The 22,582-nt window shown below is 51.3% G+C and overlaps 1 long non-coding RNA gene across 1 annotated transcript in view; it reads left to right on the top strand.

The window, feature by feature from the left end:
* The window catches only part of LOC142069796 (uncharacterized), a 34,728-nt gene that overhangs the window by 10,807 nt on the left and 1,339 nt on the right, over nt 1-22,582 (top strand). The window lies entirely within an intron of this gene.

Here is a 22,582-nt window from a genome sequence, read left to right on the forward strand (position 1 = left end):
ATGGAAACATACGTTAACTGGAAGGAAGCGGGTAAACAGCAGGCATGGAGCAGATAGGCGCACATATGCTCCTGTACATAAAGCCAAGCACAAGGAGGTTCCCCACTGCTGGCTGCTCCATCACCATGTCTCCCTCCACTGCGGAGGGGAACCCAGACCCACTGAGCTGGGAGGAAGCCCACAGTCTGCTTTTAAAATGGGCAGGAGCCAGTGGGTCCCTCCCATGGTTCCTGGAACCTGGGCCAAGCCTGGCCTGCAGAGCCCACTTTGGCAGCGTCAACTTCACTCAGGGCGGGGGGAGGGATCCCAAAGAAAGTGGGGTATAAAGCACCAGCTATTTGCCTGGTTGAGGGTTTTGTCCCAGACTCCACCCTCACCCCATGGCTGAGTCATGGCCTTGGCTCCTTGGGCAAAGCTGACTCAGCTTGGAGCTTCGCTGTGAAACCATGTGGATCCCACTGGGTTTAAATGAACCTTGTTCCAGTCCAAAACTCTGGGGGTGCAAAATTACCCCAGCTTGGATCTAGAGAGTGGCTTGGAAACCCTGCAGCGCAAAGCCACTCAGTTCTATCCTCCATGTTCCTCAGCGGCATGCAGGGAGGGAGGAAGTGAAGTGTGGTGAAGCAGAAAGAGCCAGGGACTGGAAATCCAGACCAAGGTTCTGTTCTCATCTCCAAGAGGGGAGGACGTGATTGTGGTTAGAGTAGGGGCCTGGGTGTTAGGAAACCAGGGTTCGTGGCTCTTGGAGTGAGTGACTTCTAGTGCTTAGAACAGAGGAGAGGAGAGCCAGGATTGCTGGGATGGATTCTCAGCTCAAGGAGGGAGCGTTCTTTAGTGGTTAGAGCAGGGGAACGGCAATCAGGAGTCCTAGGCTTAATGTTCAGTTCTGCCGCTGGCTCACTGTGCTACCTTGGGCAAGTCACTTCACCTCCCTGTGCCTCAGTTAGTTTTTGCCTGGTGTGGAGATTCAAGGCTTAGTAATTAGCATGTGTTAAGAGTGTTTGTAAATCCTTGAATAGAAGGGAAAAGTTATTACCCAGGTGCCTTGTGTGACAGGGCTGGCTACAGATATAGGTCATCACCCAGGACTCAGGCAGCTGATGCAAAAGGGAAGAGAGAAAAAAAATCAAGAGTGGCTGAGACCCTCAAAAGTCCTTGAATCATGCAATGCAGCGCTTCCCTGCTAATTAGAAAAATCCAGTTCCGAGCCCCTTTTAGTTGTGATGTCATCCCTAAGACTGGCTGATGGGGGGGGGGGGGGGGAGACAGAGATTAGCTGGTGGATGGGATGCAAGTGCTGACACCATCCTTTCTTGATTTCACACCTGCCTTGCCTCTCCAGGCCTGTTCCCCAGCCCAGCTGGTGCCTCTGACGCGGGCTTGGAACCAAATAAGAGCACAGGAACTGGGTACTGTTTCCAAATCACGCCAGGGTGTGCGTTGTGTGTGGGGGGGAGGGAAACTCTTTTGAATATGGTGTTTAAATCAGAGCTATTCTGCTCCAGTGGGGTGGGACACGAGCAGCCACTCACTGCTCTGCCAGCTGGGCACTTGGCCACCAGCTACCTTGAACCTTAGCCAAGGGTTCTGAGGCCACCAGGTCCCCTCCCCTAACTCCAGGTCCTCTCATCCCCCGCCCCCCCCCCCCCACATCAGCCCTAAACTCCCCACCAGCTGGGCATGGAGCCCACAGGGTCTCCCCCCACCCCACACCCCCAATAGCAACCAGCTAGGCTGCGAGCCCACCATAGTCAACTGCACTCCCACCTGCGTACCTAACCTTAGCTTGCCTGGCCACCCTTATATCCATCCCACAAGCCTTCTGGTGTCTCCCCACACCCACGAATGCGCCCCAAGCCGGCAGAGCTGCTGGTTGTGGGGCCGTTGAGAGGGCTGTGTTCAAAGGGGAACTTTCCAGTGCCGCAGTGTTCATAACTTGTGCTCTGTGCTCTACTTGCCCGGAATAATAAGTAGGCGGGAAGCAGGGAGCTGCACTGTGAATTTCCCTGGCGGCGTTAGCCCTGGTTCTAACGAGACCCCGGCTCTCCCATTTGCTCGCCGAATGTCATGACCCAGATTAATTTCCCGGAGGCTGTTAAATCAGCAAAGTCACCTAGCGCACCCCTGGAAGACCCACCCTGCCCCAGAAGCATGTATTCCTGATCCCTGGATGCCTTCCAGAGGCAGCGGGGACCTCACACTCCTCTCCTTGTTCCCCAGCTCTGGGCAGGGCAGGCAGCTGCCCCATTTCACAAGTACATGCCTCTTCAATGGCAGCATCTCTCTCCGGCCAGATGCGAACACATTCCTAACGGTTGCCAGGAACAACCTGTGTTTCTGCACAGGCGGGACGGATCCCGGGGGGAGACAGACAGACGCAGGCCCAATCCTGTCCCGAGGAGCAGAGCATGGACACTTCCCATGGGCTTCCATTCACTCCTTCCAAATCACCAGCCTCGTGTCAGGGTTCAGATTTATCCACAGTCGCCAGGGAGCACAGCAGTGCTTACTTTGTGCCAGGGCTGAGCCCTGGCAGTTCTTAGCTTGGCAGTTCATAGCCCCAGTCTCTCTGGGCTTGCTGCATCAGTTATGAATGTAAAACACTTGCTTGAGCCCCGGCACCTCTTTCATTACAAATTAAGCACTGAAGCAGAGGGGAGCGGGTTGGCTCTCAGACCCACTGAGGGGAGGGGGGCATGCTGGCTCTTGAACCCTAGACTAGCCATGCAAACGCCTGTCCACATACCTCCTTGTATGTAGGTGCAACACGTCCATCTATGGTACTTATCTAGCCTCCATCGTTGCAGTATCTGAGCCCCTTCCGGTCTAATGTCTGTAGCCTCACAACGCCCCTAAGAAGCAGGGTAGTGCTATTACCCCCATCGTACAGATAAGGAACCGAGGCAGAGAGAGGTTAAGTAATTTGCCCCAAGTCACACAAGGCAGCTGTGGTAGAACCCTGGTCTCCCACATCCCCAGCATGCACTCCAACCACCAGGCCATCCTTCTCCTGCACCTTTAGTGCCATAGGGTTTTACTGTCTAGGCAGCCCCACAGATCACGATGTCCGGGGCAGGACTCTAGGGAAAGGGGAGAGCTTGCACTGTGCATGGCCCAGTAGTAACCATTTGGCTGACAAACCCAGCTATTGCCCCGCAAGTGCCCTCTGTGCTGGGGTACTGCCTCCACTTGCTGCACTAGAATGGGAAGCGTGTGCATCCGCCAGCAGGAAGCAGCCGGGGAGCAGGAGACAAAGAGGAGCAGTGTAAGGGATTAGCTCCCCCAGCCAAGTAGCTCTGGCCTGTTGTCAGAGTTATAAATAGAGCGGGTGTGTGTCTATTGACACCTATTGAGATGCTACCAGCTCCTCAGCAGAGCATTGCAGAGGCTTACAGCCACTTGGCGTACATGGTTGTGCCAAGGCTGCTTAATCCCCCTGACCCACAGCGCCTCCTGCTATCCCCTTCCAGGGCACCCGCACACAGCTCTGCCAATGCATTTCAATGCTAGCCTGCAGCGCCCCCAGAGATTGCAGTTCTGGGCTCCCACCTGCAGCCCTGTCGGCATAGCCCAGTTCCGATCTGCACCCCCCAGCTCGATGAATGCATCACGCTCCTGCCCTGCAGCCTCCCCTCCTGCCTCCATTCCTGGGCCGCTCCTGAGCAGAAACTGCCAATCATGGGTGCTTTTTGAGATGTGCAAAAACACGAGCAAGGCTGAGACTGGGCCAGACTCATATCATTTGTGACCTATCAGGGTTTCAACCTAGTTCTCAAGAAGCAGCAGCTCATTAACCCGCTGCTCATTCCATCGTCATAGGTCTGTGAGCTGGTGGCACCCAAGGAATAGGAAAGGAAAAAGCTGGTTGGGAGCTGGAGTTGGGCAGGGCCGGGTTGCCTTTATGTTGGGAGACCTGGAGATTAGGATCTTTAATCAAGGAGTAACTTAGCATGGTAGCTGCCCCCTGCCTCAAATACCAGCGGCCCCTCAAAGGAGAGACTGTGCTTGCCTTTCCAGGAACAGCGATGCAAGGACGCTACCTGCCAGCACAGGCACAGAAACAACCATCTGAAAAGCCAGGTCTCACGCTGCCCTTTGCGCCCCATTCTGCAGCTGGCAGAGTGGGACCACAGCATTGCCAGTACACATGTAGCTATAGCATAGGAGATGATCAATTACAGCTAACAACATTAATATCCGGGGAACTGGCAGCGCTGGGGAGGAAGAGGATGGAAAAAGTGGAGCGGATTGCGAAGAATCGGGGTGGGGTATAAAGGCACCACCAGAGCCTTGTCCTCTGACACACCCATGCTGTTATCCCCTATCCAGCTACATGCGTGCGGGGCCAGTGATCCTGGCACGTGGTCCCCAGAGACTCACCACTCCCAGGCTCAACGAGTGACACCTCCCGGCCTGATCACGCCTACATGTCAGACACCGCACATGTAAAGCGTGAGCGGCAGCCGGGTCCTTAGCAACGAGACAAAGCAACAAGCAAGGAGGAAGAGAGGGCAGGGAGGACCTTGAAGGACTCAGGACAAGAGCCCATCCTGGGAGGTGAGGGGGTCAGGAAGAAGAGTCGGTCTTGGGAGTAGAGTGTCAAGCCTCCCTATGGAAGTGTACATACACCAACCTGAATGCACACACAGCACGCACGTACCCAGAGCTCCCCATTTTGTCCCTGCGGTTAGCGCTCCAGAGCTTCGCCCACCAGAAAGCCATGCGTGCATCCGCAGAGGCTAGCCTGGTTTATGCAGCTATAACATATGTAACGAATGACGACGACTTCAGATTAACTCATCCCAAAGGGTGGTAAATCTGGGGAAAGGCTGTCAGGAAGCCCCCGGGCTGGAGAAAAGGCCAAGCACCTAGCACTTCCATCAGCTCCCTGGCCCAGTTCTGTGCAGAGCTGAGAGAGCTCCCCTTCTCTAGGGCCAAGGCCATCCAATGCTCTGCTAGCAAGCTAAATTAACCCAACTAATTCTTAACGGGACCCCAGCTAGGACAGCAGAGAGCGTCTCTCTCCTCTACATCCAAGCACCAGCCTTGCTTCCTTTCCTCCTGCAGGGGGTATTGCTGTATACAGAACTCAGCCTGGCCCAAGTGTCTACGGACGTAGGAATCCCCTGGTGGGTCTAGACCCAGACCCCATCTCAGAGCGGCCAGTGCAGGATGCATCGAAAGAAGGCATTAACCACCTAATAATGCAGCTCAGTGTGCAGTTCAATCCAGGCGACGGGAGAGTTTTTTCCTGACCCCAGCTGGGATTCAGTTCATGCCCTGAAGCCTGAGGACGGAAAGCCACCATAGTGTGTATCCTCAATGGTGTCACTGCAGGCACTGGTCTCACTCCCCTGCATTTCATGCCCTACTTTCCTCCCCGACACACTTCTTCTGGCGATTATTATTCATAAAAGCCAGTGTATTCATGTTATTGCCTTCTACTGCGTAAGAGTCTGGCACAGCGCACACAAAACACTTTGTATGTCTATTGAACCTTCCATCAGATGCTCTCACAGCTCTTTAAAGCCATGAATGAATTTAGCATCACAACTCCCCCCACCCCCGCATCCCAGGCTGGAAGCGAAGTATAATGGGCCAAGTTTTCAAAAGGGATCAGCCCCCCTTTAAGCACCAAAACTAGCAGCCAGATTTCCTCAAGGCGTTTTCCAGCCCCAGTGGGAGGCGTGGGGCTCAGGGCAAGGGTTCACTCACAGTTCTGGTGGGGCTGGGGCTTCTGTCGGCTCCAAGCAGGTCAGCTGGTCTCTAATTCCAAGGCCTGTCTGAGGTTTGGAGCAGCACTTACCCAGGGCGAAGGCAGGCAGGAGGAAGCGTGTTCTGGCTGGGAAGGCTGGAGAGGACCGTGGGGTGGATCCTGTGTCCATGAGGGTAGAGTGTGTGGACTTTGGATGGCCAATGACTGACATGAGTGAGGAACACAGAGGTTGGGACAGACAGGCAGAGCATTCCCCCCATTCCCACCCAAACCAGGGCAGCCTTAGCTTCTAGCCTGAGCGACCCAACCTCTGCTCCCACCCCTTTGCACACCGCTCATGAGATTCCTCCTGGCACACAACCCAGGAGAACGCGGGTAGGCAAATAGCCTGAGAGAGATCCCCTCCCGCTCATGGGGCTATGGTGATATGGCTGAGACTGGCCCCCGTTACCTTGAGACCCCGCTGAGCACACATTCCAAGGGACTCAGCTCGGCAAACAGCCCAGGAGATTCCTCTTGGCACCTGGCCCAGGTGAGCCCCCTTCACACAGAGACTAAGAGATTCTCCTCAGATCAACCCCCCTGGCACACCGCTAGGAGAACTCCCATGGGCTCAGAGCCCAGCAGATCCCCCTTGGCATGGGGCCCCCGAGGAGGCGTGTGGCCCCTGGCATATGGCTTGGGAGCCTATGTTTATTTAGGGCCCCTCCTCCCCAGTGCTTTATCAGATCCCTGGAGCACTGGCTCCTGCTCAGCTACCCCGGGCACAGAAACGGGACGGGTTTGCCCCAAAGCCCCAGAGTGGCCTGTTGGGTTGCCGTGGTGGCTGAGGCAGGCCAGAAACATGACACTTAATGGCTTGGTTACAGGGCGAAAGCACAGCCAAGGAGAAGGTCCAGTGAGCAAGAGGAAGCCAGGGCAGCAAGTTATTCTTAGGAAGAGAGCAGCTCACTGTTTAATGGATCCCCACCCTGGCAGCCTCTCCACTTTGACAGCTTCCCCTCTCTCTGCCAGCAGGTTGTTGTCTCTCTCTTGGTTCCTCAGGAAGCTGATAAACGGATTAGGGCTGGAGGTTGGGTTGTTTGTCGTCTCCCCCGCCCCCAACCGTTTCCATTACCCTGAGATGTGGCCACGGATGGAGGAATGCAGGATTTGTCAGATCGGATCAGACTGTTGGTCCATCAAGCCCTGTATCCTGCTTTCCAGAGCCATCAATACCTGATGTTTTAAAGGAAATAGCCAGTAATGCACCAAGCCCATAGTGCAAGGCTTTTCTAGGAGCGGCGGGAGGTAGGATATGGGGTGCAAGAATCCTTCCTGATGCCTATAGCAGCTGATCAGCTAAAACATGGATACATGGCCTCTGATCACTCACCTCAGTCTGCCAGCTAGCTATAGGTGTTACTAATGCCCATCAAATCTGCCAACCCTTCCTTTTTCCCTTCTGAAAGGGGCAGAATATCATTTGGCTTTCACTCACCTGACCGCAGCCCCGTTGACATGAAGAGGGCCACAGCTGCAAGCCAAGTTTGGCCCAACAAGGGGCAATGCTGAGGATCAGGACTGCCGGGTTCTATTGCCAGCTCTGCCACTGACTCACCATGTGACATTAAGTCAAACACAGAGCTCCAGATGCAGGTATATATCATTATACAGATGGGGAAACTGAGGCACAGGAGGCCACATAGTGAGTCAGTGAGAGAAACCAAGTCTTCTGGGTCTCTGTCTACTGCACCACACTATCTCTCCTTAACCAGTCACCCACTTGTTTCCTTGTGCTGCCTCAGCTGCCTGAAGCCACCTGTCGTCTGTCAACTTATAAGCTCTTCGGGGCAGGGACCATCTTTTTGTTCTGTTTGTTCAGCACCGCACACAGTGGGGTCCCAGTCCATGGCGGGGGCTCCTAAGCGCTATGACAATACCAATAAATAATACAACAACTGAACCTCTTATCCCTTTTCCCCAGCCGTAAGATGGAGAGAATACTCGCTTACCTGCCAAGCATGTTGTGAAGCCTCATGTGTGTAAAATGCTTGGAGATTCTCAGAACACAGACGAAAGGGAATCCCCAGGAAAAAACGTGCTAATATCAGGACGGAGGGGGTATTGCTCTCAGTTGCTTTCTCCTGGGATTGACTTTCAGAAGCGTACTCCTTCCAGCTCCACCTGAATCAAGGTGGTCCAGCTGCCCCCCGGAGAGCTGCTTCCCCTCTGCCAAAGCCACCCAGAGCCTGAAGTTGTCACAGACTTTGAGGGCTCCAGAAAAGACTTCCTAAACTAGCCAGCCTCTGCTCCTCAGGGAACAGCTGTCTGCAGAGAGTGATTTGTTTCTGTGTGTAAAGAGCCCATTTTCCATGCTGTGCAGCTTGTCCAGGAGAGTGTGAGTGCACCCTGGAGATTAATAAAGGCTAGGGAAGCAAGGCTGCTACAGTACAGCCAGAAATACACTCATGCTAGTCGCCTCCCCCCAGAAACAGGCATGGCATATTTGCAAGAGGCTCTGGCAAAGAGCAGGGTGACGGGGCGCAGCCCAAGTCTGGACTAAGGTGCACTGGTCGAGCCAGTGATGAGTGTGGTCCCTGCACAGGCAGTGTGGGTCAGGCGTGAAAAGCGCTGGCAGAGCTGTGTGATCATTAGCCATCAGAGCCAGCAGTGCTTCATCTTCCTGTTCACAGCCCCACAGGGAGCACAGGCTGACTCCCCCCCCCACACACACACCACCTTAAAAGTGACGCTGGGACAAGGGAGGGTCTCGGAGGAGGCATTGGTGCCATCCAGCTTTCTGTCACGGTGTTGGCAGCACAGAGCTGATGCAGCATTTGGGGGCCACGGGAAAAAAAAGGATATTGAGGGTGCGTCTACACAGCAAATGAAGGTGGGACTGTAGCAAAGTAGGCATAGCTTTAATGCTAGCAAAGACAGGTCAGCCTGGACACTGGCAGGGCTGGCAACCCAACGTATATACCCAGGATTCTGGTCAGGTTTCCACTGGGCACCTAACCCGGGCGAAGTCGGTGCTTCCACATCTTTGCTACTGTTGTTACCAGTGCTAGCTAGATGAAAGCCAGCGCAGGCATGTCTGCCCACGCTACGATCACATCTCCATTTGCAGCGTAGACCCACCGCAGCATTTTCTGTTCATTTGCTTCCCTGTTATGGAAACCATGAGTTACACAGTGCTGCTCCCTGGGGCGGAGAGAGAGGTGAACAGCAGGACGTGTCTTTCTAAAAATAAACACCCCGCACGCTGCCAGGCTGCATGGACACAGGTGGGCATATGCAGCACTGGGTGCACCATTGCATGAAATCCTACAGGTTTGGGATCGACCATTTTAAAGAATCCTTATTGTGGTAACAGGGACAAACCATCCCGATGTGTAGAAAGAATTGTAAATATGGCAGGCGACCAGCTTGGCTTAACAGTGAAATCCTTGCTGATCTTAAACACAAAAAAGAGGCTTACAAGAAGTGGATGATTGGACAAATGACCAGGGATGAGTATAAAAGTATTGCTCGGGCATGTAGGAGTGAAATCAGGAAGGCTAAATCACACCTGGAGTTGCAGCTAGCGAGAGATGTTAAGAGTAACAAGAAGGGTTTCTTCAGGTATGTTGGCAACAAGAAGAAAGCCAAGGAAAGTGTGGGCCCCTTACTGAATGAGGGAGGCAACCTAGTGACAGAGGATGTGGAAAAAGCTAATGTACTCAATGCTTTTTTGGCCTCTGTCTTCACGAACAAGGTCAGCTCCCAGACTACTGCACTGGGCAGCACAGCATGGGGAGGAGGTGACCAGCCCTCTGTGGAGAAAGAAGTGGTTCGGGACTATTTAGAAAAGCTGGACGAGCACAAATCCATGGGGCCAGATGCGTTGCATCCGAGAGTGCTAAAGGAATTGGCAGATGTAATTGCAGAGCCATTGGCCATTATCTTTGAAAACTCATGACGATCAGGGAAAGTCCCAGAAGACTGGAAAAAGGCTAATGTAGTGCCAATCTTTAAAAAAGGGAAGAAGGAGGATCCTGGAAACTACAGGCCAGTCAGCCTCACCTTACTCCCCAGAAAAATCATGGAGCAGGTCCTCAAGGAATCAATTCTGAAGCACTTAGACTAGAGGAAAGTGATCAGGAAGAGTCAGCATGGATTCACCAAGGGAAAGTCATGCCTGACTAATCTGATTGCCTTCTATGATGAGGTAACTGGTTCTGTGGATGAAGGGAAAGCAGTGGACGTGTTATTCCTTGACTTTAGCAAAGCTTTTGACATGGTCTCCCACAGTATTCTTGTCAGCAAGTTAAAGAAGTATGGGCTGGATGGATGCACTACAAGGTGGATAGAAAGTTGGCTAGATTGTCGGGCTCAAAGGGTAGTGATCAATGGTTCCATGTCTAGTTGGCAGCCGGTATCTAGCGGAGTGCTCCAAGGGTCGGTCCTGGGGCTGGTTTTGTTCAATATCTTCATTAATGATCTGGAGGATGGTGTGGATTGCACCCTCAGCAAGTTTGCAGATGACACTAAACTGAGAGGAGTGGTAGATACACTGGAGGGTAGGGACAGGATACAGAGGGACCTAGACAAATTGGAGGATTGGGCCAAAAGAAATCTGATGAGGTTCAACAAGGACAAGTGCAGAGTCCTTCACTTAGGATGGAAGAATCCAATGCACCGCTACAGACTAGGGACAGAATGGCTAGGCAGCAGTTCTGCGGAAAAGGACCCGGGGTGACAGTGGACGAGAAGCTGGATATGAGTCAGCAGTGTGCCCTTGTTGCCAAGAAGGCCAATGGCATTTTGGGATGTATAAGTAGGGGCATTGCCCCAGCAGATTGAGGGACGTGATCATTCCCCTCTATTCGACACTGGTGAGGCCTCGTCTGGAGTACTGTGTCCAGTTTTGGGCCCCACACTACAAGAAGAATGTGGAAAAATTGGAGAGAGTCCTGCGAAGGGCAACAAAAATGATTAGGGGTCTGGAACACATGACTTATGAGGAGAGGCTGAGGGAACTGGAATTGTTTAGTCTACAGAAGAGAAGAATGAGGGGGGATTTGATAGCTGCTTTTAACTACCTGAAAGGTGGATCCAAAGAGGATGGATCTAGACTGTTCTCAGTGATAGCAGATGACAGGACAAGGAGTAATGGTCTGAAGTTGCAGCGGGGAAGATTTAGGTTGGATATTAGGAAAAACTTTTTCACTAGGAGGGTGGTGAAACACTGGAATGTGTTACCTAGGGAGGTGGTGGAATCCCCTTCCTTAGATATTTTTAAGGTCAGGCTTGATAAAGCCCTGGCTGGGATGATTTAGTTGGGGATTGGTCCTGCTCTGGGTAGGGGATTGGACTGGATGACCTCCAGAGGTCCCTTCCAACTCTGATATTCTATGATTTCCATCCCAAACCTCTAAGATCCTGTGCAATGATCCCTCCCATGGGTTGGAGCAGGATCAGTCCTGCCTGTTTCGTGGATCCTAGGCATCAATGGGCACGTCTACCCAGCAAAAAACACAACCCACAACAGCGAGTTTCAGAGCCCAGCTCAACAGATTCGGGCTTACGCTGTGGGGCTAATAATAGCTGTGTGGATGTTATGCTCAGGCCAGAGCCCGGGCTCTAAAACCCTGCCACAAGATGAGGGGGGCTTGCACAATTCCCTGGGAGATTGTTGCACTGCCTGATTGAAAGCACGATCTACAGGTCACGGATAGGGCATAGATCTGTTCCTGGTCATGCAGAGTCAGATTTTCAAGAGCTCAGCTCCCTTTTAGGCACCTGTATAAGGGGAGGTTTTCAAGTGCCCAGCCCGCAGCAGCTCACACCCACTTCTGAAATACCAACCACTTATTTTGGTACCTAAAGGGCAGCTGGGCTCTTTTGAAAGTCTGTGATCTCCGGCAAGTCCCTTCCCCGCTTGATGCCTCAGTTTCCCCATCTGAAAAATAGATACAATAGTCTCATGAATACTCTCAGGGATCCCTCCCCACTCTGAACTCTAGGGCACAGATGTGGGGACCCACATGAAAGCCCCCTCAGCTTATTTCTACCATCTTAGGTTAAAAACTTCCCCAAGGCACAAATCCTTTGTCCTTGGATGGTATGCTGCCACCACCAAGTGATTTAGACAAAGAATCAGGGAAAGGACCACTTGGAATTCCTGTTTCCCCAAAATATCCCCCCAAGCCCTACACCCCCTTCCTGGGAAGGCTTGAGAATAACATACCAACCAAATAGGTAAACCAGATTATAATAAAGTTCTGTTTTTAAGAAAGAAAAAAAAGTAAAGGAAGCATCTCTGTAAAATCAGGATGGAAGATAACTTTACAGGGTAATCAGATTCAAAACACAGAGGATTCCCCTGTAGGTAAAACTTAAAGTTACAAAAAACAGGGATAAACCTCCCTCTTAGCACAGGGAAAATTCACAAGCTAAAAACAAAAGCATCTAACACGTCTTGCCTTATTTACTTACTGTTTTTGCAATACTGAGACTCGTTTTAGGATGATTTTAGGAGAAGGAGTTTTCCGACCTGATGCTTCTCCGCTTCCCCAGAGAACACACAAAGACTTCCCCCCACCCTCCCCCCTAGATTTGAAAGTATCTTCTTTCCCCATTGGTCCTTTTGGTCAGGTGCCAACCAGGTTATTTGAGCTTCTTAACCCCTTACAGGTAAGGAGGAATTCTAGGCTACCTTTAGCCATATGGTTATGACTAATACGTTGAGAGTCTCAGATAGATGGCTCTTCACACATGCCAAGTGTTATCGGCCCTAAAAATGTCTGTCAGGACTTTCTTCCTGAAGTGCAGCCTGCATTGTTCTCTTTCCTAATTCCATCCCATTACTTGTAGTTCTGCTCCCTGGCACTATGACTATTACTAATTATTGGTCTCCATTAGCACCTACATGCCTCAGCTGAGTTTGGGGCGCCACTGCGCTAGGCGCTGTACACACATTTCGTAAGACAGCCACTTCCCTGGAGAGCTTGCAATTTAAATGTACAACATACACAAACTGCGGGGGAAGGGGGGAGGAAATGAAGCATTATCATCCCCATTTTACAGATGGGAAAACTGAGGCTGGGGGGGCGCGTGGCTTGCCCAAAGTCACACAGGAAAGTCTGCGTCAGAGATGGGAACTGAAGACAGATTTCCCGAGTCCCAGTCTAGTGTCTTGACCACAAGGCCTTCCTCTCAGTACCATAAGTCATCTAATATTCCTCCCTCCCTTTGCTTTTTGAACCCTTCACATATGTGTAGATTACCCTCATGCCTTCAGGAAGCTGTCACTCAGCCAAACTCTCTCTCTCTCATTTAATTTTCCGCTCTTGTCATTTCCATGCTTTTATTCTGAACTCCTTCCCATGTGTTAATATCTTTTGGGGAGGGAGGCCGGAGAACTGAACACAATATTCTAGGAGCCTTACGCAGAGGGACACATCACTTCCCAGCATCTGCTTCTTCATTTCCTGGGGGCAGCATTTCTTATGGCAACCGGCAGCTTCTTGTTTTTCTTGCTCGCGCTTTGATTAACACACACAGCTAGATCTCTCTTTCTCGGGGCCCCCGCTGGGTTCGCGATCAGGTTGTGCGCAATAGTATGTCTGCTCTGGGAGATTATGGGGATATTGTAGAGGGCTATGGCACAGCTGGTGCCCATACACATTTCAAATTGCTCGTTACCCCCTTGGAAGGCTTCCTCACATATTATAATCATTCCAAGAGCTGTGCTGCTCCTGCATGGGTGACATTAATTATAAACCACAAATCTGAATTATAGCCCTGCCCCATTTCACACTAATCAAGTAGTTGCACAGTGCCTCCCATCTGGGGATCTCAAAGCACTTTACATATGTTAAGCTTCAAAACCTACCTTGGGCAGCTAGTGAGCATCCCATTATTCCAATCTCCATATGGGGAAACTGAGGCACCGTGTGGGGATGTGACTGGCCCAAGGTCATGCAAGGAGTTAATAGCAGAGTTGGGAGGAGAACTCAAGGACCCTTTCTCCCATTGGAGGAGCTAAGTTAACATTAAGGCACAAGCTATGCCCCAGGGGTGGGAGTGATCCATTTCTATTCAGGGGGGCTTTCATTAACAACCTGCTAGATCTCAGTAACTGCAACTGCTGTAACCATGTTTCTTGGTGCACTGAGGAATCACATGGCACCCACCTGGAGTTCCTTAAAAAATGGGTGACCTTGTGCAAGTCACTTCCCCTCTCTCTGCCTGTGTCTCCTCTTGCCCTTGGCCCCATCTGTTTTGACTACCTTCTTCAGGGCAAGGATTGTCTCTTGCTATGTGTATGTACAGTCTCGACTGCAGTGGGGCCCTGATCTCAGCTGCTAAATCTACTGTGTGATGGGTTTGGTCACAGAGACCTCCTTGGGACTGTCACCTGACATGCTGAATTTACCTTTAAGCCCATTCTCCCTGCCAGCTTGGGACTCCAGAACCCTGCCTTGTTGACCCAGACACGCCAGCCTGCTGCAACACAGACCCAGGTCTGGTCCACATCGCCAAAGCTGCAGACTTTAACCAAAAACTGCTCAGCAGGTCACCTATCTCCAGTGCCCAGACACCCAGCTCCCAATGGGATCCAAACCCCAAATAAATCCGTTTTACTCTGTATAAAGCTTATACAGGATAAACTCATGAATTGTCCACCCCCTATAACACTAATAGAGAGATATGCACAGCTGTTTGCTCCCCCAGATATTAATCACTTACTCTGGGTTAATTAATAAACAAAAATGATTTTATTAAGTAGAAAAAGTAGAATTTAAGTGGTTCCAAGTAATAACAGACTGAACAAAGTAAGTTACCAAGCAAAATAAAACAAAACACACAAGTCTAAGCCTAATACATTAAGAAACTGAATACAGGTAAATCTCCGCTTTCGAGATGTTCCAATATCCTTCTTTCACAGACTAGACTCCTAGTCTGGGCCCAATCCTTTCCCCAGTACAGTTCTTGTCAGTTCCAGCTCAGATGGTAACAAGGGGATCTCTCATAACTTGCCGTCCTCCTTTGTTCAGTTCCACCCCCTTTTATAGTTTTGGCACAAGGCGGGAATCTTTTGTCTCTCTCTGGGTTCCCACCCCTCCTTCTAAATGGAAAAGTACCAGGTTAAAGATGGATTCCAGTATCATGTGACTTGTTCACACGTCCTGTGAGCCCCGCTCCATTTTTCCAGGACTGGCCTGCATGTATGCAGCAGAGGCTTGCAGGTAAACAGAGCCATCTACAGTCAATTGTTCTAGTCAATGGGAGCCATCAAGATTCTAAACCACCATTAATGGCCCAAACTTTGCATAATTACAATAGGACCTCAGAGATGTTTCATATTCCTAGTTTCAGATACAAGATTGATTCTATTTGTATTAATGTATGAACACACTCAGTAGATTATAAGCTTTGTAATGATAGCTTTCAAGAGACCTTTTCATTGAAGCATATTCCAGTTACATTATATTCACACATTAGCATATTTCTATAAAATCATACGGAGTGCAACGTCACATACTATAATACAAATAATAAATGATAATAATCAGATTACAGACCGAGGGCCAAGCTGTGAGAAGCACTGAGCAGCAGGCGATCAACACCTCTTCAATTTTGGCCCTCAAAGACGTTCCAAAGGGTCTCCCATATCCTCAGAAGTATGTAGGCATCTAACTCCCCTTGATTTCAACGTCAGTTAGGCTCCTAAATAACTGAGGATCTCAGCTCAAGATCCAAAGCAGAGCACTTTCTATACTAGCTAAGACAAAAAACAATTATTTTGTCACAGGTGCAAGCCAGAACATCCCTTGCAACACTGTCGCCCAGAAGCCCCTGGAGCCAATAGGAACAGAGAGGGCATCTGTTTCTCTAGCTAATCCATATGTAATGAACCGAGGACAGGGGCAGGGTAAACCCTCTAGTTACTGGATGAAAATAAGCCAATGGATAAAGCACCCATTTAGCACTGATCATACTGTAAATTGCCATTTGGCCACGAGAGATTACGAGGACGCAGCAGCTGTGGCAGATGACGTGTGCACACGTAGAAATGCGTGGTTTGAACTGCTAGCAGCGCCTCCATTTCAGCATCAGCTTGGCATAAAAGAGATAGACGCACAGCAAGATGAACTGGACAGGTGCTATCAGCCACCACTGCTCCTCCAAATGATTCTGACAAATTGTTTGTCACACTAATCTGATTGGTTAGTGCCAGGGTTTCACCCTTTTATCACTTCTCACACTGAGCATCCATCACAGCCCTTACATCTGCCAGGAGCAGCTCAAGTCAGAGGCTCTGGAGCTGGGGATGGGGCAGCAGCAGGGATGGGAGGGGAGGAGATGGGCAGAGGAGAGATTGAGCATACAGGCCATGACATAAGACCACTACATGGTGGGATTTCATTGCTTCGTCAGCACAAGTTTTCCCCACACCCCTGAGAGAGAGAGAATGAGGCAGGGAGATTTCAAGAACCCTAGTGGACCCAGCTGGGTCTCTGTGCTCTGATCTGAGAGCCCTACAGAAAGGAAGAGAAACTGAGACAGAGCAGGCAGGAGAAGACTCCATTCCAGGCGACAGGGCAGGCACTGCCTGGGCTCCTTACCCAGCACTCATGAGCTGGACTGTTTAAAAAGCCAAAGAAGGGTGGGTACAAAGCAGGCATAGGGAGAAGTGTCAAGATCCAGAATAATGTGCAGCGGGGGGGGGGGGGGGGGTAAGTTTACTCAACCTTTTTTAACCTCAGAAAGATCACAGGTTCCCAGAAGGGGAAACCTGGTGCTTAGACACCGGGGGAGAGGCTCCTCATACAACCTGAAGCCAGAGCTATTTCAAAGAGAGACCCATTAGGATATTGAAAAATTGGAGATGGTGAAGAGAAGAGCCACACAAATGATCCGAGGGCTGGAGAACCCCCTTTACAGTGAGAGAGTTAAGGACCCCAATCAGTGTTATCAAAATGATCAAGGTGGCTTGATTATAGTGGATAAGGATCTTCCTGAGGAGAAGATCCCCAGGCACTAAAGGATTCTTGAATCGAGCAGAGAAAGGCAGAACAAGAAGCAAAGGTCGGAAGCTGAAGCCAGACAAATGCAAATTAGAATTAAATGAGCCACAAATTGGTTATCAGTGAGGGTGATTAGCCATTGAAACAGATTCCCCAGGGAATTGGAGGAGTCTCTAGGCTGAAGAGTGTGGGAAAAGAACTGACAGGTAGTAGGTCAGAAACTCAAATCAAGACCAGACACCTTTCTGGAAGACAGGCTTTAGACCAACACAAGTTACTCAGTGCAGGGGTAACTGGATAATGTTCTCCAGCCTGTGTTCTATAGAAGGTCAGACTAGATGATCTAATGGTCCTTTCTGGCCTTCAGATCTGTGAATTAGGGCCCCTCTAGCCCAGCCCTTACAGCCAGTTCACAGCACCTCCCCATCATATGTTTTCTAGCATTTTGTCCAGTTGGGTTTCTGATGCTCCGAGTCCAAGCAACGCAGCCCCCATCCCTTCCCTTGGGGACACTGTACCACAACTCAGTAACTCTGTCTGGTAGGAAGCTCTCCCTGACACTCAGCCTAGATGTCCCATTCCTTCATTTTCTCCCCCTTTTCCTGTATTATGCCCACTGCCCAGAGCACCCTGGAACAATCGCCTCCCTGCTGCAAGATATTTGGCAGATTTTCGAAGTTCCTAGCATTCACAAATGCAGCATTGCCAGCCCAACTCTCAGACATCATGAGCCAGCCCTCCCACCCCCAAAATTATGATGAGATTTTAAAAAGTACATATCAAGGCTGGGTTTTGTTTCTTTGCCTTCTGGGGGTCGGAGTCTTTAAGGGTCACATTTCCCAGCCTCTCTCTGCAGCCACCAAGCTAACAATGATCTTTTCTTTTAATGCAAGCCAAGATTTTCACATACTTAATCACCTGACTCCAGGAGCTGGGGCTTTAAAAACACAGATACCAAATATCACGAGACTCAGGCTAACATGGTACGAGTCAGCAATGCTGCAAACGGGGCCAGTTTTTGCAGAGAACTCGGTTCCCAGTGTGCTAAGCTCCCTGGCAAGTCCAGCCCCAGTCTGCTGGCTGTTTTCACATACTCTTTTTGTCACTTAGTCAGTCGAGAGACTTCAGATTCATCTGTGGTGGAAAAAAAAAAAGCCAGCAGGTGAACACAGCCGGATCTGTTTGGCTTCTCCCAGCTCTCGGTAAAACAAAGTAAAACCTTCTATAGGTGGATCTAGGGCGGAAAGACCTGGAGCCAGGTCTACAGATATCTGTCAGCCCAGCTCTCTCATTCAGGGCTGGGAAGGGGTGTGATCCTTGACCACCGTAGCTATGCCAGTAATAGCCCGCAGGGCAGATGCAATTATACCAGCTAAGCTTGTTTGGTTGGGCTGGTTGGGGCTGAACTAAGTTATAGGGGTACAAGCTACATCCATCCTTGGAGCACTTGGACAGTATAGTGTGCTGGGATTGCTACACCAGCAAAGCATGCCAAACCTAGACCCTGGCCTGAGAGAGAGCCAGCAGAGTGGGGAACTGGGAGGAAGGGAAGGACTGTCTGCAGGGACAGAGGGGAAAGGCAAGAGAAGAAAAGTGAGAGAAAGAAGGAGCTCAGCGAGAGATGGAGACGAACAGGGAGAGAGAAAAGGAGGGAGCGAGCTGAGGCAGATGCCAGAGCACAGTGCAGCCACCTCCCCACTCCTCAGCCAGGGCTGGTTTCAAGCCCATGCCTAGCCCACGCCTCTGCGAAGCCCCTAGCCCAAGGGTGGGCAAACTTTTTGGCCCGAGGGCCACATCAGGGTACTGAAACTGTTTGGAGGGCCAGGTAGGGAAGGCTGTGCCTCCCCAAACAGACTGGCCCCTGCCCCCTCCCCACCCCCTCCCACTTCACGCCCCCTGACTGCCCCCCTCAGAACCCCCGACCCATCCAACCCCTCCTGCTCCTTGTCTCCTGACTGCCCACTCCTGGGACCCCCACCCCTAACCACTTCCCAGGACCCCACCCCTATCTAACTCCCCCTGCTCCCTGTAACCTGACTACCCCAATACCTGTCCACACCCCCACCCCCTGACAGCCCCCCCAGGACTCCCATGCCTATCCAACCGCCCCCTACTCCCCATCCCTTGACTGCCCCCTCCCCTCCAGAACCCCCAACCCATCCAAGACCCCCTGATCCTTGTCCCCTGACTGCCCCCTCCTGGGACCCCTGCCCCTAACCACCTCCTGGGACCCCACCCCCTATCCAACTCCCCCTGCTCCCTGTCCCCTGACTGCCCCAACCCCTATCCACACCCCTGCCCCCTGACAGGCCCCCTGGGACCCTCCACATCCAACTCCCCCTGCTCCCTGTCCCGACTGCCCCCAATACGTGTCCACACCCCCACCCCCTGACAGCCCCCCTGGGACGCCAATGCCTATCCAACCGCCCCCTGCTCCCCATCCTCCAGAACCTCCAACCCATCCAACAGCCCTCTGCTCCCTGTCCCCTGACTTCCCCCCGGGACCCCCTGCCCCCTTATCCAACCCCTCCCCCGCCACTCCCTGCCCCCTCACCATGTTGCTCAGAGCAGCAGGAGCTCACAGCCCCGCTGGAGCCAGCTACGCCACCCGCACTGCCCAGCAGGAGCGGTGGGCCAGAGCGCTGGTGGCCCGGCATGGCAGCGGGGGAAGGGGGGACAGCGGGGGAGGGGCTGGGGGCTAGCCTTCTCGGCCAGGAGCTCAGGGGCCGGGCAGGACGGACCCCCGGGCCGGATGTGGCCCGCGAGCCGTAGTTTGCTCACCTCTGCCCTAGCCTAATGCTAGTAACAGAGCACACTCCCAAATCTTGCATGGGCTTCCCCAGAGGCTGGGCTTTTGCTCTGTGCACTGGGCTCAGGGCCCTGCCCCACAGAGGATTCCACGGGCCACCTGCTGGGCTCAGCATGCCTGGGCTCAGCCTGACAGCAGGGTGAGGGCAGGGTGGGGATGGGCACAACCCTGTGCAGGGCTCAGCCCACCAACACTCACAGGCACTTGCTAGGGCCATACCCTGCTCCCCATCCTCACAGGGGGGCTGGCCTTGTGCAACAATGCCAGGTAATTGCCCCCCGCAGAGCAGGAACACTCCACGGCTGCAGCTGCCCGCACCCAAGCAGAGGTGGAAGGCGATGTGTCAGGAGATAATGAGGCAGATCTGAGGGAAAAGGAGAGCGCGGAAGGTGGAGGGCAAGGCAGCTGCACGTCCTTCGGGCCTACACGCCGCCTTGCTGGCTCCCCCATTACTCACGGCCCAGCTGCTGGGGTGCGTGTGTGTGAACGCGCCCACAAAAGCACTGACTCACCAGGAACCCAGTCGATGCAGAGAGGCGGAGCTGGGATATTTTTATCCCCTCTACTGCTGCTGTGCATTCACTTCTCTTTCTATTTTGGCTGGTGGGTTTTGGTTTGGAGAGAGACACGGCAGGTGCTGAGCACAGGCTCTTGGTCTGGCGCCATGATCGGAAAGCCAGGCATGCTCTCTCAGACGCACAGCTGCTTGGCTCCCTCGCCGAGGATTCCAGCACTGCTGGATTGGCCTCCGTTCCCTTTGCTTGTGCTTAAGTCACCTCCATAGATAACTCACCCTCCTCCATCCCTCGCCCCCATGCTCCCCTGCTGTGTTCCAGCCCCTGTCAGCTCAGTGATTCCACCCGCTTTGAGGCCAATTTTACTTCCCTCTTTTTAACAGTGCTTTTCACCCCAGGGGCTCAGCAAACTCTCATTGTCCTCATGTTACCCATGGGGGAAATTGAGGCACAGAGAGAACTGACTTGCCTAAGGCCATAAGTGACAGAGCTAGAAATGGTTTCAGAGTAACAGCCGTGTTAGTCTGTATTCGCAAAAAGAAAAGGCGTACTTGTGGCATCTTAGAGACTAACCAATTTATTTGAGCATAAACTTTTGTGAGCTACAGCTCACTTCATCGGATGCATACTGTGGAAAATACAGAAGATGTCTTTATACACACAAACCACACACAATAGCTTTGGATAAGCTATTACCGACAAGAGAGTGGGTTTGGGGGGTGTGTGTGGGGAGAAAACCTGAATTTGTGCTGGAAATGGCCCACCTTGATTATCATACACATTGTAAGGAGAGTGATCACTTTAGATAAGCTATTACCAGCAGGAGAGTGGGGTGGGGGGAGAGAAAACCTTTTGTAGTGACAAACACCCATTTTTTCATGGTTTGTGTGTATAAAAACATCTTCTGTATTTTCCACAGTATGCATCCGATGAAGTGAGCTGTAGCTCATGAAAGCTTATGCTCAAATAAATTGGTTAGTCTCTAAGGTGCCACAAGTCCTCCTTTTCTTTTTGCGAATACAGACTAACACGGCTGTTACTCTGAAACCTCTCCTTACAATGTGTATGATAATCAAGGTGGGCCATTTCCAGCACAAATCCAGGGTTTAACAAGAACATCTGAGAAACAGTGGGGGGGGGGGGGGGGGGAGAAGGAATAAGCAAGGGGCAATAGGTTACTTTTTATAATGAATCAACCATTCCCAGTCTCTATTCAAGCCTAAGTTAATTGTACCCAATTTGCAAATTAATTCCAATTCAGCAGTCTCTCGTTGGAGTTTGTTTTTGAAGTTTTTTTGTTGAAGGATAGTCATTCTGAGATCAGAAATCGAGTGACCAGAGAGCTAGAAATAGAACCCAGGAGTCCTGGTACCCACTCTCCGATGCTAACCTCCCTACTATAGGCTAATTTTTTTAAATGAGGTTTTTCCATGTGTACCTGGCATAACTGTGGGCAGGCAGCAGAGCAGGAGACTGCGGTTTCATTGCATTAATCCCTGCTGGGCCCATGACCATGTGTACACATCTGAGCACAAGAGGAAGGATGACCTTGTGATTAAAAACCCAGGAGACCTGCATTCAATTCCCAGCTCTGCCACTGACATTCTGGATGCCCTGGGGTAAATCACTTAATCTGTAAAATGGAATAATCCTTCGTGTGTCTTGACTAATTTAATTGTTTGCACTTGGTGGCACGTTCTGTCCCTCACTATATGTATGTACAGCACCTAGCACAATGGGGCTGGGACCTCTGGGGGTGACTGCAAAACAAGTTAGAGTGTGTGCATGCACACCACCAAGTGCAAAGGGGGCAAATATGCAAATGCCAGACAATTCCTAAGAGAGGCGGGGTTGGGGAGAGGCATCTTCTGCACCGCTGGTGAGAGATCCCCACTCAGGACTAATCACTGAAGCTTCTGGGGAGAGATTTTTGGCACCAGCTCTAAAACATCACTTTGAGCGGAGACTTGGCAAAGAAAAGAAATTGTTTACAAGAATCAAATGGGATTTGCTCAAAACAAAAGGCACCAGGCCTGCTACTATTTATTATCCCTGCAAGTGTTCAGAGGGATGTGGATGAGGTTTAGATAGGAAGGGAAGTGGCCTGCCATTCACTCTCTGCTAAAGGTCCCTCCCTCCCCCCAAGAATGAGATTCATCACCTCTATTGCTCTCCTTCCCCCAAAAAGGAGACACCAGCAGACCTCTCTGCACCATGCTGCAAGGGAAGAGCCACAGGCTCCATGAACTCCCTTAGGGATTGGACTATTGGCAATCTAATTCACATAGAATTGACCCAGCTACTACAGGGGAGGGCAGCAAAGCAAAACCCAAAGACAGGTAGATACTTAAGTTTCCACCCCAGGAATTGGCTAGACTTTTTATGGTTACATTTGGCTATTTTCAGAGACCTTTCCCCCTCAAAATCCCTTCCAATTATGGGCACACTCAGTAACCAAGGGGCTCAAAGGTATATTGAGAGCTGGCTTGTTTATGAAAGATAAGTACAGCTAGATACCAGGTCAGGGCTCATCTTCAACCCT

Source organism: Caretta caretta, chromosome 22, assembly GCF_965140235.1.
Source record: "Caretta caretta isolate rCarCar2 chromosome 22, rCarCar1.hap1, whole genome shotgun sequence".
NCBI lineage: Eukaryota > Metazoa > Chordata > Testudines > Cheloniidae > Caretta > Caretta caretta.